Raw genomic sequence first — 16,329 nt, 5'->3', positions numbered from 1 at the left:
GAAGTGTAATGTTAGGTTGTTTATTTGGGATCTTTCTTTTTTCTTAATGTAGGTGTTTACAGCTATAAATATTCCTCTTAAGGCTGCTTTTGCTGCATCTCATAAGTTTGAGTGTGTTGTATTTCCATTTTCATTTATCTCAAGATATTTTTTGGTTTCCCTTTTTATTTCTTCTTTGATCATTGACTGTTCAGATATGTGTTAATTTCTACATATTGGTGAATTTTCCAGTTTTCTTCTTCTTTTTTTTTTATAATTTATATAAAATTTTTTTTTTTTTGCTGCATTGGGTCTTCGTTGCTGCACACGGGCCTTCTCTAGTTGTGGCGAGCAGAGGCTACTCTTCATTGCGGTGCGCAGGCTTCTCATTGTGGTGGTTTCTCTTGTTATGGAGCATGGGCTCTAGGCACACGGTCTTCAGTAGTTGCAGCATACGGGCTCAGTAGTTGTAGCACACAGACCCTAGAGTGTGTGGGCTTCAGTAGTTGTGGGGCATGGGATCAGTAGTTGTGGAGCACGGGCTCTACGGCACGCAGGCTTCAGTAGTTGTGGTGCGTGAGCTCAGTAGCTGTGGCTCGTGGGCTCTAGAGCACAGGCTCAGTAGTTGTGATGCATGGGCTTAGTTGCTCTGCAGCATGTGGGATCTTCCCAGACTAGGGATCGAACCTGTGTCCCCTGCATCAGCAGGCAAATTCTTAACCACTGCACCACCAGGGAAGTCCTCCAGTTTTCTTCTTACGACTGATCTCTAGTTTCATACCATTGTGGTTGGAAAAGATTCTTGATATTATTTAAATCTTCTTGAATTTAAGATTTGTTTTGTGGCCTAACACATGATCTGTCCTGGAGAATGTCCCATGTGTGATTGAGAAGAATGTGTATTCTGCTGCTGTTAAATGGAATGCTGTATACATGTCTGTAAGGTTCATTTAGTCTATAGTGTTTTTAAAATCTGCTGTTTCTTTATTGATTTTCTGACTGGATGATGTATCCACTGTTGAGAGTGGGTATTAAAGTTTTCTACAGGGACAATTAAACAGACCAAAGGAACTAGAGACACCAGTGACTGATTCAGATATATATGGGCATTTGCCATATAAAAGAGGGGGCATGACAGATCAGTAGAGATAAAGGGATTATTTGATAAGTTGAGTTGGAAAACAATGGTTGTCCATATAAAAAGATGAAATTTGATCACTACTTTATACCACAATGAAATGAACTACCTTACACAACAATTAACTCCAGATGGATTAAAATTTGATTATCAAAAGAAAAACATTAAACTTTTAGTTAAAACTAGAGATGAATATATTTCCACCTTGGAGTGGTGATCCAGTTATAAAAACAAAATCCACACTGGTAGATCACGAGAGGAAAACTAAGACAAAACTAGTTGCAAAGGTGTTGGAAAGGTGAAAAGGCAAACAAAGGACAATGAAGCAACCCAGAGATTAACAACTGTAGAAAGCCCCTTCCACCCCTATGGATGGAGGGGAAAAAGGGAAGAGATGATATCACCAGATCTCAGGAGCTGGGGTCACACAGTAGGAGCTGGAATTGTAGAGTACAGACTATTCAGGTGGGGCAGAAACAGGCTTGCCTAATTGGAATTATAACTATGGAGGAGACATGGCCACTGCCAGAGATGCCACCCAAAGCAAAGAGAGAAGGGAGAAAATACCCTGGCTTCTCCCTCCTCTTGCTTTTAGATGTCAGGCCAGTTCCTCCCTTTGGCCAAACTCTAACTGGCAGCCAATGGACATGTGAGCCTGAAGGATGCCAGCCCCTGGTGTTTCAAACCAGAGCAGGGAGAGGGCAGAGAATGAATCTGAGAGCAAACAGGCAAATGGCCAGCACAGGTTTCCTAAATTAGTCACAAAAAACACTAACTAAAAGAAGACAAATTTACAACATTAAAATACAGAATTTTGGCTCATTAAAAGTCACCTTAAAAACAAATGAAAAGAGGGCTTCCCTGGTGGCGCAGTGGTTGAGAGTCTGCCTGCCAATGCAGGGGACACGGGTTCGAGCCCTGGTCTGGGAAGATCCCACATGCTGCGGAGCAGCTGGGCCCGTGGGCCACAACTACTGAGCCTGCGCGTCTGGAGCCTGTGCTCCGCAACAAGAGAGGCCACGATAGTGAGAGGCCCGCGCACCGCGATGAAGAGTGGCCCCCACTTGCCGCAACTAGAGAAAGCCCTCGCACAGAAAACAAAGACCCAACACAGCCAAAAATTAATATAAATTAATTAATTAATTAATTAATTAATAAGAAATCGATTGACATAAAAAAAATGAAAAGACAAGCTACAAATTGGGAGAAGATATTTGGTAGTACGTATGACTGACAAAAGATTGGTATATAAAGGACTGCAAATCAATAATAAGGAAAAAACTCCAAATAACTCAACAGGTAAATAGGCAGAAGACATGAACAGACATTTCATAAAAGAGGAATCACATATGGCCAATATCCATATGAGCAGATGCTCAACCTCATTAGCAATCAGGGAAATGAAAACCAAAACTACAGTGAGATGCCACTTTACACTCATTCAACTGGCAAAAATTAAAAAGTCTGGCAATTGTTGGAGAGGATGAGGGACATCAGAATATCTTATGCTTTTCTGATGGGAGTGAAAATTCATGCTACCACTTAGCCAAAACAATTTGGCCTAATATTGTGGAGTAGGATGTTTGCGTCCCCTACAATGTAGCAGTCACTTCTAAGTACAATAGGAGACCTGTATAAGAATGTTCACAGCAGCACTGCCCACAATAGCACAAAACAAGAACAACGCAAATGACAACAGGAGAATGAATAAACAAATTATGGTATATTATTCAGTGGTGAAAATGAATGAACTAAAATTTTAAACAATAACATGGAAAAATGTTAGTAACAATGTTGAGTGAAAAAAGCAAGCCAAGATTACACATATGGTATGACCCCTTTTTATGAATTTTGAAAAGAAAATGACAATCTATTGCATACATATGATAAAATTACATATATAGATATGCATTTCGATTATAAATACAAAAATTCAGGATAGTGATTACCTCTTAATTATGGGAGAGACAGGGAATAGGATGGAAGATGAGCACAAAGCCAGATGTCAGGTAAGGGTAATGTCTTAGTTCTCAAGTTGGATATAAGGATCATAGGCAGTCTTTATATTAATTTAAATAATTAAAATGAATATATTAAGGCCGTGAAAAAAACAGTAGTGATAGTGCATTGTAAACCAAGGGTTATGGTTAATCTAATTCTTTGTAACAGAGGTTCTAAAGAAAAGAAAAAGAATGGGTTAACAATTCCGGTTAAGCACAGCAGATTGATTGAACAGATGAGTTTATTCTGCTCCCTCCAGAAACCTCACTCAGATTGAGTCTAAAATGATGTTTTAAAGTATTATAAACTCACAATGGCAAAAAGAGCAGAAGAAAAGATCTGCAAGAGAAATGGCAATTTTCAGAAGCTGGAACGTGGACGGAGGAACAGTGGCTGACTTAACCAGCTAGAGGGGGGAAGCAAGCTGACTTCCAGAGAACCCAGGGAGCCTTCAGAATTGGAGATGCCAGGCACCAAGGAAGGCAGGGTAATGCATGGGGCTGAAAATACAAGGGTTTATTAAAAATCTTATAAGGGGCAGGTCCCCATTTCTATCCCAGCCAGTCAGGTATCACACCTCCAGTCAGGAGACAAGAGGTTTATTCTCTGTGAAACTGTGAACACCAGGCACTGTGAAGGATGGGAGGGCAAACAGAGAGATTAGCAAACCTGCACGCTAAGTGATGTCTCTCTCTCCCCCAGCTCCCAGAACTCTGGAAGCTAAGGCCACCAGGTGACCAGCTTCCCACCTGCCCCCTGGCAACACATCCCCACACACAGATTCCAGCGGAAGCAGAAAAGGCACATTTCAAACAAACATTAATATTAAGGGAGATAACAGCAAGATGTTGCAATAATTAAAGAAGGAGAGGAGGTTATGGGAAAGGAAAGAGGAAAAGGAAAAGCTATTGGTAACTTTAAAAATATGATAGTTGGAATTTAAAATTCAAGAGGAAGTTTGAAAATAAAGTCGAGAAACTCTCCAAGAGATAGAGAGAGAAGAAAGAAAATATTTTAAAAATTAGGGTATCAGTCTAAGAGGTCCAAAATTCAATTAATAGGAGTTCCAACAAAAGAGAACAGACTAAATAGAGGAGAGAAAAAATAATACAGTGAAATTTCTCAAAACTAAAGGACATGAGTCTTCATGAAAGATGTGAAGTTGAAAAGTCCCCACCAAGTACCTATCAAAATAAATGAAAAAAATACCCACATGAATATACAGCATCATAAGAGTTCAGAATACTGTGGATAAGGAGGAGATCCTCAAAGCTTCAGAAAAGGAAAGGTGGTTCCAAAGATTGGTAATCAGAATGGTACATGACTGACTAATTGCAGTAATGGAAGCTAGAAGACAATAAAGGCATGCCTTAAATTTTTTCAGAGAAAATTGTTTCCAAGTTAGAATTCTATATCCAGCAAAGTATCAATCACACGTGAGGGGGAAATAAAGCTATTTGCAAACATATACAATCCCCCAAAATATGTCACTCCCATGCACACTTTCTCAGGAAGCTACCAGAGGATGCCCCCTCAAAATGAAGAGTTAAAACATAAAAGAGGGTAACATGTGATCTAAGAAAATGGGAGAGAAAGAGGGAGGAGAAGAATATCTCCAGGATGAGTGCTGTGCACTACGTCTAAAGAACAAGTCATTGTAAGAAGGCGACCTCCAAGGGTGAAAAACAAGGAAGCAAATCTAATGTATGTGGCTGTATTACAAGGAATTTTACATCTCTGATTAGAAAGCCTGGAAGAAAACTGAATCATAAGTGCAGAGAAAGTGAAAGCAAATCAACTAAAGACAGCAAGTATTGACTCCAGGAATAATCAAAAGGTGTGTTGTAATGGGAAAGAAAGATATTGTTTGGCTGTGAACGATATCTACATAGTCATGATAATGTAAACACTGAACATTTATTCCACCAAAGATGATGATAGAACTATATTGGGAGCAGGGGGAAGAGGGAGTATAGGGGTGCCCACTAGTGTGAGAGAGACCACTCCTCATCTTAAAATAGTTAGGGCTTATTAAATCATGTGTAAAATGAAAAATCAAGGAATATTAGTATAAGAATGTTATTTTGAATATAGGAGGTTAATACCAGTTTAAAAAGATGTGATTTGAACATGTTATCTCTGTAGAGTGATGTGCAGGAATGGGGAGGAGAGTGGGCCCTGCTGTTTTTCAAGATCAGTCCACTTATATGGAAAGTGCTACGATTTTAAATTGCATTTATATATTACATTGATAAAAGATTAAAAAAAAAAAACTGAAAGTCGGGACTTCCCTGATGGTCCAGTGGTAAAGAATCCACCTTGCAATGCAGGGGATGCAGGTTCGATCCCTGGTCAGGGAACTAAGATTCCCACATGCCGCGGGGCAACTAAGCCCGTGTGCCACAACTACTGAGGCCATGCGCCTCAACTAGAGAGAAGCCCATGCGCCACAAAGAAAGATCCCTCATGCCTCAACGAAGATCCCGCTTGCCACAACTAAGACCTGATGCAGCCAAAAATAAACTAAATAAATAAATAAATAATAAATCTTAAAAAAAAACAAAAACAAAAACTGAAAGTCCTCCACCCCCAGAGGTCACCACTGTTAACTGTTGAGTATGTAGCCTTCCGAATGTTTTGCCCCATCTTACACCACGCACAAAAGTCAACTCCAGATGATGGATCAAATGCTTAAATGTCAAAAGTAAAACTTAAAAACTTTTAGTGGACCATAGCGTTCTGACTTTGGGGTGGGGAAGAATTTCTTAACCAAGCCCCAAAATGCACTAACTAAGAGAAGATCAATAAGTAGGAAATTCTCCTACTCAAAAGACACGATAAGGGACTTCCCTGGTGGTCCAGTGGTTAAGACTCCACACTCCCAATGCAGGGGACCCGAGTCCGATCCCTGGTCAGAGAACTAGATTCCGCATGCCTCAACTAAGAGCCTGCATACCACAACTAAAGATCCCACGTGGTGCAATTAAGACCGGGTGTAGCCAAATAAATAAATAAATAAACAAATATTTTTTTAAAAAACAAAACACCATAATCAAAACGAAAGGACTAGTCTGAGATTGGGAGATTTTTGCCACACATATAAACAACAAAATATCCAAGGCAAGGAACTACAAATCATTAAAAAGTGGGTAAGCGTTGCAATGAAAACAGGCAGAGGACATGAGCAGGTATTTCACAGGAAAGGAAATATGTATAGTCTCTCTGTGTCTCTGTTTGTCTCTCTGTCTCTCTCTACTGTCTGTCTGTATACACACACACACACAGAGAGAGAGAGAGAGAGAGAGAGAGAGAGAGAAAGAGAGAGAGACCACTTCATTATTGATCAGGGAAATGCAAATCAAGAGAAGCTGAAGCCTTTCTCAAATGTCACCTCCTGCAGGAGGCCTTCCCTGGTCACCCTATTTAGGATTCTAGCCCCATATATTCCCTGATTTATATAGCACTTATCACCATCGAATACACTATCTACTATATGTGTTTATTTTGTTTATTTCCTGTTATCTTCATCCCACTAAAATGTCAACTACAAGAAGGCAGGGATTTTTATCTGGCACAATGCCAGGCACTTGGTGGACCCTTAATAAATATTTGTTGACTGAGTGGATGAATGGATTTAATAAAATAAGAGCTCAAAGAGAACTTAATAAATAAAATAGGAGAAAATATTCAGAGGTCTATTGAGAATAAATTTTCTCAAAATAAAGCAAGGACTGAATCAGCAGGTCATAAAAGCATACCACATATGAAGAAAAAATGGATACAGAATCATTAACTTGGAGGCATGTCTTGATTAAATTATTTAACTTGAAGCAGAGCGTTCTTCAGATAGTCAAGCAGAAAAAGCAAATCACCAAAGGGAATAAAAACCAGACTTTCCTGTACTTCTCCGTAGATACTATCAGTGCCAGAAGACAGTGGAGCGATGTTCTACAAAGTTCTGAGGGAAAGAAAGTATGACTCGAATATTTCACCCAGCCAATTTATTATTCAAGGATAAATGCTATTCACAGTCAGGAAAGACTCAGGGAATTGAGTATGCATTAGCCCTTCTTGAAAAACATACCCAATGAGAAAAATCTTGCCAACCAAGGAGTAGATCAGAATTCAGAAATAGATAGCTATGAGCATTAGCTATCTATTTCTATTGAATCCATTAAAATATGAAACTAAGGCTAACTATAGAATCTCCACTAAATGACCGGAAGAGTCACAGCCTTGCAGAATAGAGTGCATTATAACCATTTAAAAAGTGAAGCCAAAATAACCAACAAAAATTGGAAAGTGGGAGAACAAGAAAATGAGGTGGAAAGATTGAATAGATGAGAACAAGTCTCATCTTCCATTGTGGAGAGTCAATTGATAGTAGCTATGTAGATTTCAAAAGGGGGAGGAGAGGGGAGGGGCAGAGAGGAAGGGGAGAAGAGGGGAGAGGAGGAAAAGGAAACAATGTTTTCCAATCACTTAACCCACCTGATAATCCTTCTGTCCCCCAGAGGGGCCTCTCTGGAGCTAATAAACCTTAGGGGGAAGGAACATTTACATCAATTTCAGCAGTACCTTTATTTTTACACTAGCTCCTTTTTTATACTTTAAATTCAAGTAAAACCAAATTTCACACTTTTTATTAAAAACAACATGACTTTGTTGTGGTCATCCATGTACAATGCTTGGTGTCAGTCTATTTATCTCTTGTAAAAATAAAATACAGTGTGTGTGTGTGAAAAAAAAAAACATGACTGGTATGATCCCAGTATTGTAAAATTCTTTCTAGACAGCTTGCTGTCTTCTACCTGGACATGTGTATAAAGAGACGGTTGGGAAGCTATTCCCCAAATGGTAACCGTATTTCTTTCTTTTCTGGGTAATGAAATTGTTGGCAATCTACTTGTTTCTTCATTGTAATTCTTAAATTGCTTCAGTTTTGTAATCTGCATTACGTACTTCATAAAAACAATAAAGTGATTATTCTCTTAAAACTATTAAGAATGAAGAAGCATTCTCCCTGTGTGCAAGCCAACACATAGAAAACCGTTTATCGCTGCATTTTCTTATAATGGGGAATAATGAAAACAACATAAATGTTCACGTTGGAGGAATGGCTAAAGAAATGTGATATTTGCAAAAAGAGCTACAATGTAGCAACTTTAAAAAATTAAGTAGAATTGTCCTTGGAAAGACTGCCAGGACAGGTGAAAAAAGCAAGTCACAGAACGATGTTTATAGTAAGAAGCCGTTTGTAGCTTTGGATTTTTTTAACACACACCAAAACTCTACATTTCTGTATATGGGTTACTGCAGAGGAAAAGGTCAGGAGAGAGATGCACCAACCAGATAGCTGGGATTCACTGAAGAGCAGCCAGGGATAGGGCCAAGGGCTGGCTTTATCTGGGAAGAATGACATTTTTAAAAGGAAGATTTATCATGTATTAATTGCATAATTTAAAACTCCTTTGTTTTTAAGACAAAATGTTCAGCTTGATAGTTTAAGGCTCATAGAAGGGTCAGCTTTGACAGTAGAATAATCATGCCCTAGTCTAGACCCAGCATAAAGGAGCTGGGAGAACCTGCCCCCTCTCTCCCCAAGATGGGATGTGGTGGAGGAGTTGGCACCCTAACAGTGGCAGGGCGGGGGTGTGGCCATTCTCCAGTTAGGGCTGCAAGACAGTGAAGAAAGCCTTCTGGGAAGAGACTGAGAGGATAGTGGCATTTGTTTGCAGTGGAATGGGAGTTCTTGGAAAGAGCTTGCCGGGGAGGGGCAAGAGTTGGGAGAAGCCAAGGTGAGAATGGTCATAGCGATAAGGGGATGGGGACATTGGGTGAGGAAGGGGCTTGTCTTTCCTGAAGTGTCTGAGGATTACAGTGATGAGAGATCTGGTTGGAAATGACGGGCCTCAGACATGCCCAGGTTGGCTTATGGTCCCACTGGTGCCTGACAGCCCCAAGTTGGCAGTGGGGCAGCAAGGAACCCCTTCTTGGTAAGGGCTGCCAAGAGGTTTGTGGAGGGCTGGCAAGAGCCCTGCTTAGCCGGTGAGGTGGTGGTAAAGCGGTTTATCCCTTATCTGCAGATGTGATGGATATTTTTATAATAGAAATAGCAAACACATATAGTGCTTACTATGTGCCAGGCACTATTTGGAATGCTTTACACATATATTCAATCCTCACAACACCACCAGGAAGTTGATCCATCCCCGTTATACTGTCATGGAAACGAAAGCACAGTGACAGTGAGTGACTGGCCCAAGACCCCAGAGCTTGGACACGGCAGAGCTGGGATTCAAACCCAAGCAGCCTGGCTCTAGTATCAGGGCTCTTAACCATTACACTAATTACGAAATGCCGTATTTTAATGATTCTGCGATGCACTTTTCTCATCTCTGAAATTGAGACGCATCTTACAAGCAATGGTATTTCATGGTTTAGCTGGCAACATATTCACTTTGTTAGGGGTATGCAAAATAACAGTGCTTCTTAAATTCAATGATACAGAGTATTAAACTGTCCAATTACCCGTTCTCTTGAAATCGTGGTGCCACGGCACTTTGCACACATTCGTGCTTGGGGAAGATCTTCAGCACCAGTAAGACCCAAGGTTGGGCTGAGTGGGGCAGTGGTGGCATGATCAGGGCTTGGGGGCCCACCCCCCGAGTTTCATTAATGCACCCTTCAGCAGCAGATGCCAGCAAGACACTCAGTGACCAGGTAGGACAAAGGACATGGCCACAGCGACCAGCAAGAACGCAGAGGGCAGCACAGAGACCCCCGTGTGGATCTGGGACTCCCTCTCCCTGAAGATACACAGGAATCTCCCCATGCCAGATGCCACCTTGGAGAGCAGAAGTGTTTGGAGAAGAAAGTCGAAAAGACTGAGCATTTAGTTAGATTGAAGAACCTAAAAAAAAAATGGCCTTAATCTGCAGAAGAGTTCGTATCCTTTAATTACCAAGTCCATGATTTTTCTCTTCTACGTCAATAGGAACAGGAGTTTCAAAGTGAGATAAGAAGAATTATAGGAATTTAGGAAGGCTGAACTTCTTTGCCTATCTGGGTAGGGTGAGTATAAATTGTCAATCTCACAACATTAATTATTTCTTTATTTGTATATTTACTCATCACAAAAAAAAGATTTAAGACAGCCTAAATAGTGTTATGACTAAAGGATTTGGAGAGAAGTGCACTCAGAAAGCCAGGGATGCCCACAGTGGCGTGTACACTTGGGTCTCTCAAGGCCCCAGTGGCACTCTCCCATCACATGGCAACCAGCAGCACTCCATCCCTTACTCTCCCAGACTCCTCTCCTCTCCACTCACCACTCAGCACTCACAAGCTGCGCTTACTGGGGCCCATTCCATGCCCCAGCACATGATTCTGCTTCCTCAAGCACAATGCTGACAAATGCCTAGCTCTGCCAGGAAGGCCACCATGCCCCCTTCTGCTGGTACAGACTCAAATCTCTTTGCTGTTTCCCCTTACCATGCCACACAGAACTTCCCTAAACACCAAGAAAACCAAAACCAAAGGAGAGACATGACAGGCAGCACTTATTCTAGGGAGAGCCTTCTGGTTCCCAGAAAGAGATTCCTTCCAGTTTCCTCAAGTGGGGAGAGAGGGGACCCCATGGAGTGGACGTGACTGCTTTGGTCAGCCCATAACCCTTCCTCCGTCTTCTAAGAATACTGGGTTTCTCCTTTAGGAAACTACTCCTCCTCAATTAATATGGTTAACTGAGGGAGGGACGAGGCTGTTAATCATAGCCCAGGCTGGCCAATGAGGGTAATCCATCTCTCTAGCCAGAATTGGTCTAGGGGTGAACACCTGACTGAGGCTGGGTCGGTGAGACTCTTCACAGAGAAGAAGTGCATGGTGGGTGAGGATCTCTCTCTCCGCTAGCACCAAAAACACTAAGAACCAACTAACTTCAGTCATCAGTGGCCGTCTACAGAAGAAATAAATTATCTACAGAATGAAGTCAATTTTTGAGAAAAAAACATCCCAAGACAAGGAAGGAGGGGCAGAGCCCTAGCAATTTTAAGCCCCTAAAGCCAGCTCAAGCCCTGAACTTCCCAGTCTAGTGAACCAATAAATGCCTTTTTGGCTCAAGCTAGTTTGAGGTGGGTTTCCATCACTTGTCACCTAAATTGTCCTGACAACTGCAACGCACATACATGGGAACCCAGAATTCTGTGGATCTTCACTCAGACCACTAACATGGCCCAGCTACTCTGCACTGATTGCCCATAGCTACTGTCACAGACTGATTTCCTCACCCTCTACTATTTACTTCTCTATTCATGGCTTCTACGTTATTGTGGTTCATGCTCCCTGATAACTTCAGCCCCCCAAGGACTTGGCAGAGGTACGTCTCTTCTTATGGCTCCTCTGCTCACTACCTCATCCTTTAGAAGTCCCCAGCCACAAGTTCCTTAGAGGACCTGATGGGCCAGGCTCCTCTTTTTGTGTTGGGCCACAGCACAGATCAGTACATAGCTACACTGCAAGCTCCTTGAGGGCACCTAAGTATATCTTGTCCAACTTTAAATGGTATTATAATTTTTATTATCCGTTTCTACATGTTCATTGCTAGTATACAGAAATACAATTGATTTTTGTGTGTTGATCTTGTATCCTGCAACATTGCTGAACTCATTAGTTCTAAGAGTTTTTTACATAGATTCCCTGGGATTTTCTGCATAGGCAATCATGCCATCTGCAGATAGGGACACTTTTATTTCACAAGGCCAAAATTGCTAGAACTGAAAAAACAAATACAGAAATCCACAATTATAGTTGGAGACATCAACAACCCTCTGTCAGTAATTGATACATCACACAGGCAGAAAATCGGTAGGGATATAGATGACCTGAACAGCACTATCAATCGACTTAATGTAATTGACATTTATAGAATACTCCATGCAGCTCTTTCAGTACCTAGCGCAGCCATGGCTCATAGTTCCAAGAAGGATCTGAAGGGTGTAGCAACTCCAAAACATTGGACACTGGATAAACTGTCCAACGTGTTTGCTCCTTGTCCATCTACCAATCCCCACAACCTGAGAGAATGTTTCCCCCTCATCGTTTTCCTAAGTAACAGACTTAAGTATGCTCCAGTAGGAGGTTAAGAAGATCTGCATGCAGCAGCTCATTAAGACTGATGGTAAGGACTGAACTGATATAACCTACCCTGCTGGTTTTATGGATGTCATCAGCATTGACAAGACCAATCTATTACACCAAGTGTTGCTTTGCTGTTCATCATATTATGCCCAAAGAGGCCACATACAAATTGTGCAAAGGGAGAAAGATCTTTGTGGGCACAAAAGGGATCCCTTCTCCGGTGACCAGTGATGCTCAAATTATCTGCTACCCTAATCCCCTCAGCAAGGTGAATGACACCACTCAAATTGATTTGGATACTATGTACGGTGGTGACCAGAGGTGCCAACCTGAAAAGAGTAGGTATGATCACCAACAGAGAGACATCCTGGCTGTTTTGATACGGTTCATATGAAAGATGCCAAAGGCAACAGCTTTGCCACCTAGATCTCCAACATTTTCATTACTGGCAAAGGCAACAAACCATGGATTTCTCTTCCCTGAGGAAAAGGTATCTACCTCACTATTGCTGAAGAGACCAGAGACTGGCTGCCAGACAGAGGAGTAGGTAAAATGATCTATAGCAGGTAACATAATTTGAAAAGGTTTTTTAAACTTAAATCTAATACAGCATGAAAATATAATAAAATAATCCATTCAACAACCACAGAATACACAAGCTCACATGGAACAGTCACCAATATAGACCACATTGTGGGTCATAAAATACACTTTACAATTTTAAAAGAGTAGAAATCATATAAAACATATTCATATATCACAATGGAATTAAATTAGAAATCAAAACAGAAAGATAGCTAGAAAATCGTCAAATTAATTAAACAACCTACTTATAAACAACACATGGGTCAAAGAAGAAGGCTCAAATAAATCTAAAAATATTGCTAACTAAATGATACAACTTATCAAAATCTGTGGGATGCAACAAAAGCAATGCTTAGAGGGAAATTTACAGCATGAAATGTACATATTAAAAAAGAAGAAAGATCTAGTATCAGTAATCTAATCTTCCACTTTAGGAAACTACAAAAAGAAGAGCAATTTAAGCATAAAGGAAGTAGAATAAAAGAAATAATAAAAATTGGAGCAGAAATCAGTGGAACTGAAAACAGTAAAAACAGTATAGAAAATCAATGAAATCAAAAGCTGATTCTTTGAAAGATCAGTAAAAGTGATAAAACTCTAACCAGTCAAACCAAGAAAAAAAAAGAGAAGAAAAAAATTACTAATATCAGAAATGAAAGAAGAGCCATCACTACTGATCCCATGGACTACAGGATAATAAAGGAATACTATGAACAATGTTATGCTCACAAATTTGATAACTTAGACGAAATGGATCAATTCCTTAAAAGATACAAACTACCAAACTCACACAAGGAGAAATAGATAATATGAAGAGGTCTATATTTTAAAATTGAATCAATATTGTAAATCTTCCAAAACAGAAAACATGAGGCCCAGATGGTAAAACCGGTGAATTGTACCAAACATTTAAGGAAGAAACTATGCCAATACTCTACAGTCCCTTCCAGAAACTAGAAGCAGAGCAAACACTGCCTAACTCATTCAATGAGGCCAGCATTACACCAATACCAAAACCAGACAAAGGCATTACAAGAAAGGAAAATTACAGATCAATATCTCTCATGAACATTAATGCAAAAATCCTCAACAGAATATTAGCAAATCAAATCCAACAATGTATGAAAAAATTATACACCATAACCAAGCAGGATTTATTCCAGGTATGCAAGGCTGATTCAACATTCAAAATCAACTAGTGTAATCCACCATATTAACAAGTTAAAGAACAGAAATCATACAATCATATAAATTAATGTAGAGAAAGCATTTGACGAAATCCAATATCCATTCATGATTTAAAAAAAGAACTCAGCTAACTAGGACTAAAGGATCTGTTTCAATTCTTCATTTTTTCCTTTAAGTATATGGATCATACCTTGTCTTCTTTTATCACTATTTTTTACTAAGTGAAAAATATTGTTTATTAAGAAAATTTAAGATACCATGATATTGTGAAGCTCTGGTTAATGATATATTCCACTATAGTTTTGTTTCTGGCAGACAACTAGGCTAGGAACAGATTAGCTTAATCCATTTCAGGACTGAGATGATTTTAAACTGAAATTCTGTCCTTTTTAGGATTAATCTAGTTTTGGTTAGCCCTTACTCTTAGGATGTAGCCCTTCAGGATCCCAACTCAAAACCTGGGGGTTGAGAAGGTGTCACCAAGGCTCCTCTTTAGTGGGTCCTGAATCTGCACAACTTCTCACCCTCTCAGCTATGGCTTTCAGAATTGACACTTTCCCCTCCAGGGAAAAATCAGAGCCAAATGCCAGGCTCAGCTCTCTGGGCTTGCCTTCTTTTTCAGATCTTGGCCCTGTAAATTCTCCCTGCCTTTAGCTCACTGATTATCTTAATACTTTTCTAGCTTTTCTAGTTGTTCTCAGCTGGAGAATTGAATTGAAACAACCGAGTCTGCTGTTTCTGAAGGCAAAATTTTATTTCTACATTTTAGAATATATTGACATTTTATTTGTGGGCCAACATATGTTCAATTTTTGTGAATGTGCAGTGGTACTTACAAGCTGCATTACATAGTACAGAATATGATATATATCAATAAGATACTGTGATTGTATTATTGTTCCCAACCATTTGCTGCCATCCATGTAAAAAGACTACACAATTCCTGCCCGCTGCCACATGACTTGCATTGCCATCCTGTGGATTGAGTATAACTCCTCATCTCAATGACATCAGGCTTGGCCATGTGACTTACTTTGGCCAGGAGAATATGAATAGAAGTGATCTGAGCCACAAGGAGCAGAAGCTTTGAGCCATCACTGGCTGTGCCATTGCTCTTTTCCCTCTGCCACAATGCTGATATATCCTGGAGAGGGGCTCCTCTTTCAGTTTGGATCTCAGAATAAAGAAAACCGATGGATGAGAGCCAAAGGCGACACCAACCAACATGTGATGTGATCATGAAATAAACATTTGCTGTTGCAAACCACTGAACCTTGGAAGTTGCTGTTATACCACAGCATAACCTAATAAAAGATGATACATGTAGATAGACTTTATCATATTCTTTAGGTCTTCTATATATTTGCTTATCTTTTGTCCACTTGCTCTCCTATGTGCTGAGAGAGATAGATTTCCTTACTACAAATGTGTTTCTATTTCTCCTTGCACTTTCTGTACTTTTTTCTGCATGAACTGTTTTTTTAATAAATTTATTTATTTATTTATTTATTTTATTTATTTTGGCTGCGTTGGGTCTTCGTTGCTGTGCACGGGCTTTCTCTAGATGCAGCGAGCGGGGGCTACTCTTCGTTGCGGTGTGCAGGCTTCTCATTGCGGTGGCTTCTCTTGTTGTGGAGCAGGGGCTCTAGGTGTGTAGGCTTCAGTAGTTGTGGCATGCGGGCTCAGTAGTTATGCCTCGCGGGCTCTAGAGCGCAGGCTCAGTAGTTGTGGCGCACGGGCTTAGTGGCTCCGCGGCATGTGGGATCTTTCCGGACCAGGGATCGAACGCGTGTCCCCTGCATTGGCGTTAAGTGGATTCTTAACCACTGCACCACCAGGGAAGCCCTCTGCATGAACTTTGATACTCTATTATTTGGTTCACAGTTTTTCTGGACTATTAGATCATTGTGGATCATATCCCTTCCTTTGTTTCTTGATTCAACCTTCTCTGAGAACAAGATTGTGATCCCAGCTCTCTTTTACTTTGACTTCACCTTTGCCTGAGATAGAGTACTCTTACTGACCAGGACTGAGTCATGCAATATCACTCCTAAGGCTGAAGTAGCTTGGGGACCATTCACCACTCTGAACCAAGTAGAATAGATAGGGATACTACATAACAATCGTGATACTCATAATAGTAGTAATGCCTATTGAATGCTTAGTATGCTTCAAGCACTCTTCCAAGCACTTAATATATTAAGTGAGTGTGTTGTATTATTTGAATAATGTATTATTTCTCATGGAAACGCTATGAGGGAGGTATTGTTACTAGCCTCACTTTAAAGATGGAGAAACTG

The 16,329-nt window shown here is 40.4% G+C and overlaps 1 pseudogene; it reads left to right on the top strand.

The window, feature by feature from the left end:
* Positions 1-12,081: 12,081 nt before the first annotated feature.
* Positions 12,082-12,807, top strand: LOC118888395 (annotated as a pseudogene).
* The last annotated feature ends 3,522 nt before the right edge of the window (positions 12,808-16,329 follow it).

The sequence above is a fragment of the Balaenoptera musculus genome, chromosome X (assembly GCF_009873245.2).
Source record: "Balaenoptera musculus isolate JJ_BM4_2016_0621 chromosome X, mBalMus1.pri.v3, whole genome shotgun sequence".
Taxonomy (NCBI): Eukaryota; Metazoa; Chordata; class Mammalia; order Artiodactyla; family Balaenopteridae; genus Balaenoptera; species Balaenoptera musculus.
This window is presented reverse-complemented; position numbering and strand designations above follow the sequence as displayed.